The sequence below is a fragment of the Gambusia affinis genome, linkage group LG13, assembly GCF_019740435.1.
Source record: "Gambusia affinis linkage group LG13, SWU_Gaff_1.0, whole genome shotgun sequence".
In the NCBI taxonomy this organism is placed as follows: domain Eukaryota; kingdom Metazoa; phylum Chordata; class Actinopteri; order Cyprinodontiformes; family Poeciliidae; genus Gambusia; species Gambusia affinis.
The window spans coordinates 20,147,202-20,153,352 of record NC_057880.1 but is presented as its reverse complement, the minus strand read 5'-3'; positions in this window follow the sequence as shown (position 1 = coordinate 20,153,352).

The window sequence follows — 6,151 nt, the reverse complement described above, 5'->3', positions numbered from 1 at the left end:
ACTCCTCCCTGTGGCTTCACACATGACTGCAAACCACTTGAATGTGAATTGAAGTTCATTTATTGGTGATGGCAACAGAACCACTTCATTTGCATCAACCAAATTGAGACCCTGTTGTTCCTGAACCACACACTCTCATCACTACAATTGTGCCTTAACATTAGGCCAATGAAAACAAAAGCAGAATCAAAGACAATGGAAACCCTGTTGGAGTCCAACCTGCACTGGGAACAAGCTCAACTTTGTGCCAAGAATGGGACATAGTTCCTGCTCTGGGTAGAAAGGACCAACTAGTCCTTGAAAGTAATCCAAATACCTCACACTCCCACAGCACCCCACACAAAATTCCCTGAGAGACAGGGTCATGAGACCTCGCCAGATCCACAAAGCATCTGGAGATGCCACTAAACTTCTATGATCCTTTCTGGAGTTCATTGAAGGGTGAGATCCAGTCCACTTCTCAGCAGCCAGTGTAAATGCAACACTTCTTTTTTCTGGGTTTAACACACATCAGTTCCCTTTCTTAAAAACTGAGTGGAAACATTGGGCTTTGGAGCTTGGGACATCTTGAGGGACAATGGATGTACATCTTTAAATAAAAACTTTCCTTCCTCAATAACTCTGACGTTGGACATGGATGGGACTTTCACCATGCTATCCAGATTCTGATCTATAAAACTGTGGAAGGAGTTGAAGGTTTCACTTTGCAAGAGCATAAGAGTTTGCAAAGAGCTTCTGTGACATCGCCATAATCAATTAGGAAGATGGAAACATTTAGCTTGAGGCATTTTTTCCACTAAAGATGCAGAACAACTTGACTGGATGGAGGGAACAATGGACAATGTCATGTAGTGATGAGAACAATCATATTTCCTGAATCAGAACACTGCACTGAATTCGAGCCTTGGATTGATCTTCTAAGTTAACAGTAACTCAAGATCCATGGTTAAACAAGAATCATATTCGGGTCGTAAAGTGGCCTAGCCAGTCTCCTGACCTCAATCCCAAAGAATATTTATGGAGGTAGCTAGGAGCTTTGAGTTTTCAATTGGCAACTGAGAAACCTAAAGGATTTTAAAACTTTTGCAGTCAGCCAAAATCGCTCTGGAAACATTTTCAAACTTGGTCTTTCCATTTTAAAATTTAATAACCCATTGGGGCACCACATAAATCAGTGATAGCACCATCTACAGAGGCTGCAGTCCTCAACGCAGTTGTCTACAGTTCAATTCCTGGCCCCTGGCCATTTACTGCATATCTTCCCCTTCTCTCTTTGCCCTTCTTCCTGTCCGACTACTAATGAATAAAGACCACTAGAGCCACAATAGCATTAAAGAGTCTGTTTATTTTTATACATTACCTTACAAATTCAGATCATATAGTTATTTCATGATCTGAAAACTAATTTTGAAATAGTATAGCAATTCCCAACCTGTCTCCTCCTGTGTTTTGCCTACACAGCTTGCTCACTGAGCTCAGCTCCAGCCTGCACATCGGATCAATGTAGATCTAGATCAATGGGCTTATTAGAGGTGCAGTTGAGTGGTCGACAAAGCCGATTAGCTGTGTCTCCATGCCACGTCCCCCCAAGGTTGAAGAGAAAAACAGAAGAGGTCACCAGTCACAAGGTCCTTACAGGGAATGGTTGTACATACCTATCCATTCTTCATCCTCCCTACATATATGATTAATGAAGGTGGACTCTGGGAAACCACTGCTCCCTAGCTGGTCGGGCCCATGTAGGAAACCTATTGATTTTTATTCACATTTAGCTCCTGTTTGGAACAATGTTTGTGCTACTGCTGATGCAAACACTTGAGAAGCCCACTTGTATGCTGTAGTTAAAAAACAAAGGTGCTCGCATATACAAAATCTTAGGAACAGGTGGTCGTCTTCCAAAAGTCAGTAAATGGAATAAAGCTTTATTTTGAGACTGACAAGACTGAAAACATGAAAGGAATGAAAGAGAGATTCATGCTTCACAATGATTTCACATTTGAGGTTTTATAACGGTTTGCACTCATAAATTTACTGGCTTCCATTGACAAACTGACCACTAAGTGCTCGAAATAAGGAAGAAATGTTAACTATATGGTTAGTGAGGTGAGAATGGAATAATTAGAAATCATAGGACTGCGTGTTTCATAACAGCATTGAGCAAGTAAGAGATAGATGTGTTTATTTGGAGAAGGGCTACCTCAGACCTTTACGTGCAATGCCCTGCAAAAGTATTCATACGACTTAAACTTTTCTACATTTTGACTTGTTGAAATCACAAACCTGAATGTATTTTCTGGGCATATTATGCAAAAAAGATGTAAGGTTTTTAAATGTCAAAGTCTGGTCAGAGATTCTCAACACAATAATATGTGTTAGTCAAAACTCTTCCTTTGTAGCCCTGGTAGTCTCAAGTGTTTTACAGCTTTAAGCTACAACTACTATGCTCTAGTGAGGTCACGGTGTGGTTAGGGAGATGTCTGTTATTTTGTGCCACTCAGTCTTTTGAATGTACATCAGAAAACTAAACTTCTGTCCAGAGCAAATACTTTACTGTGTCTCCTTCATGGGCTTCCTGTGGTCATCTTTCAACAATGGCTTAATGCTCTCTTTCCATGTCCTGTCAGTTTAAGCAGATGGTCCCATCTTAGTCAAGAGTAAGAAAATATTTTTTAAAATAGCACCTATATGGACAACTTAAATTTAAAACATGGTTAAAAACAAAAATCCGAATTGAATATTTAAAAAGTGCTTAAGGAGAAGCACTTGAATCCATAAGTGTGCTGTTGTTGATTTGTAGAAGTGCTGTGCACTTCACAATTATGCACTACTCTCTTTTGGACTATCACGTAAAATCTTAATAAAATACATGGAGATTTGTGGTCGTAACGTGGGAGTATGTGAAAAAGTTAATGCAGCATGGGAAGCTAAAGATTAATGGACTGTTCTTTTTCTGAGATTCCCTTGTTCTGTGAATAGGAGCTGAGCAATATGCTCTGCGTACTGAAACTAGAAGTCGGAGTAGCACAGCTTTGACTCTCTCCACTTCTACCTCCTCCCTCCCCCAGCACCACCCAGCACAAAGGCCACCTTTCACCGGTAGGCCTGCAATAGAGCAGGGAAATATCTGATGACTAAGAGGCTGTGAACGCCGCTGAACAAACTGTGTGATTAATGAAAGCTGCATCATCAGCTGTCGGCCTTCACCGGAGACTCGCTGGTTATTTCCTCTGCTTAGATTCACCTAAAATAGGGAAACACATTCCTCCTAATGTATAGATTGTTTCCCTTCCAGTGAAGGAAACTCGCGTTGCCGTTACTTCTTTTCTTTTTGTCAAGTCAATGAGGTGTGCTGCGGTGCGCGTTTATTGATCTGGAGCCCTCATGCCTTGTCTGCTGGCTCAGGGTTTATTTGCAGCTGCTGTTACTGGAAATGGATCCCTGGAGCGATCTGGATTCAGCTGATCCAATTAAACGCTGTGAATAATTGATCTGACAGTGAAACTGAGCCCTGTCACATGGGAGGGGTGACATCACCATGTAAGGGGCTGAAAAAGTATTCTTGTGCAGCTGGACTGCCCCGGGTCGTTTGCTCCACAATCAGCTCCCTGTATCTGATTACCGTCTGTGAAGGACACAGAGCAGACCACGAGGACGTAGAGGGGGAGGTTACCGCAGCATTAGAACCATCGGCAAGACTCTGCAAAGACTTACAGCTATTGAGTCTGGAAGCCCACGGGATTATCACACGTTACGGTCTGCAAACCTGAGCCTATACTAAGCTGTTCCAAGAAAAAAAAGAAAGAAAAAAAAAGTAGTTTTCATTTCACACTGCACAATCCAAAGTTAATTATTGGTGAAGAAAACAAATCTGTCTTTGTTTCCTTTCTCACGGTTTCCTTTTTGGCTCTGGTTTTGAGTGAGTGCGAGTTGTTTTGCATTGCATGCTATTAAGGCCATGTGCACAACGTGGTCGCTGCATGGGCCGGTTATCGTTCTGGCCATGATTTAAGGCGCAAATAGGAGCCATCTTTGTCCTTGGCCTTGAGAGAAGCTTGGATTGTGATATCTAATGAAAGGTCGGCTCCTACTGATCACCACCATTACAGCTAGATCTGCATAACAAGTGAGAAAAGGAGGCTGTTGAATGTCCAACATTTTGTTTAAGTTATACTCTAACCCTGGGGCAGGAGTGAGAGGAGGCGGTGGTAGTGGGGTGGGGCGGTTCTTTCTATGTCTCCCCTTGTTTTCTTACATAAAAAAGGGAAAGGGTGTGGGTTCCTTGTTACAGCTGACTCTAGTGTAAAGATTTTGCAGTTTCAGCACTTCTGATCTAGTCACTGTGAGGTCACACAGTGAAATCGTCCGCAGGGCCGCTGTCCACATGGCTGCACAGTCGTCATGCATCACTGTGCAATGTCCAACTAAACCGCATCATTGCTTCCTGATTGCAGGAATCCAATCTTTATCTCTTACCTTATTTTAATCTGGTTGATTGGTATAAACCTTGATTAGTCAATCTGATGTGTATGTTCTGGAGTAAGTTTCAGAACTCCAACCCAACTTTTAACGTAAACACACCTTATTGTTTTCCCTAAAACCTTCACAGCAAATTCAGAACAGATTGCAACTATGCAACAGAAACACTAAAGAGACAATGATTGTGACAAATGTAGAAAAAAAAACTTAAATAACTTCTTTAGTCATCTTAAAAAGTGTACACAACACAACATCCATACCTTAATACAATTATGTCTGACAGGAAAAGGCTCAGTAAGCATTTTGTGGCGTATTTTTACTGTCGTTTCAAAAATAACTTTCTAATCGTCTCTTATTACATTTAAAGATGTTCAGTTCTCCTGATTGTCACAGAAACCCAGAAAAGGAACCAGATGAGTCATTTATTGGCATCTGGCCTCATCCTGTTGGAGTAGGTTTTTCATAAGCTTCTTTCCAACCACAAGTTTTCATCTGCTTGAGGGCTTGAAACAAGAGTGTGAAGCCTTTGAAATCTCAAAGAGAAACTAGAAACTGTGCTTTGTGTTTGTTGTTCTATTCAGACTGGGTTTGGAAAAAATTTTATTTTCTTAATGCTCATGTCTGAAGATCAAATGAAGGATTTCTGGTTTTTACATCTGAGAGCAATTGTGTTTTTTCAGCTGAAAACATTTGGAAACTGAAATTAATTCAAGGGTTTGCAGACTAGTACCGGTAATCATGTTTTTGCAATGCTAGTCTAGTTAACTGCTGCTCTGAGTCATGAAGCTGTTGTGTATTTGTGTTTGTGATTTCCACTCCCTGTGCTTTTAACTAACATATTGAAGTAGTCTTTAAAGCATTAACAGTTGTACAACTAATTCAACAGCTGGGATTTTATTTTCACCAAGGCAACTGAGAACACATCTTTGCACATTGGGAGGTCAGTAAAACCAAATACTGCATGATCAATTATTTCTCTATCAATTTCATTTCAATTTAGGTTATTTATGTAGCAAGATCCCCATAACTACCTTAAACTACTTCTAAAGAGAAAAGGGTCCAATTGCTATTCAGTCAGAGCACAACATGTTCCAACCATACTGTAAAGTTCAGATCTGATTAGTTATTGATTCTGGGCAATTCTCTGAGTCAAACATGCGGCAACAGTGGAGTGAAACTGCTCACTTTGAACAGGTACCTATGGGAGAACATACATTTTGTGACAGCAATAACACAACCAATGACTATCCAGAAACGAGATAAAAGAAGAAATAGATCAAGCATATTAATCAGAAAAGGTACACAAACTTATTGGCAGTACTTTGTATTATTCACTCAACACAGGAAGAGATACAGTATGACAGAGAAGCAATGACTCAGGAGCATTAAAGTACACTGTGGCAATGGCTACCATTGCACATTCATTGTCTCACTCCAGTAAAAAAAAAAACACAGCTATGCACTAAAGCAATGAGTCAAGTACTTGCAATGGGAAATGAAAAACAGACAGTACACACAATAGTAGTAAATAGAACATCCATCAACATATTTGATGCGTACTGATGATTTTGACGATGGTATTTGACAAAACGTAATATTTATTGCTTCATAATTGGTGATGTTTTTATGAAGTAAAGTACTTTAAAGTGCCTTGCTGCTGAAATGTTTCAATACT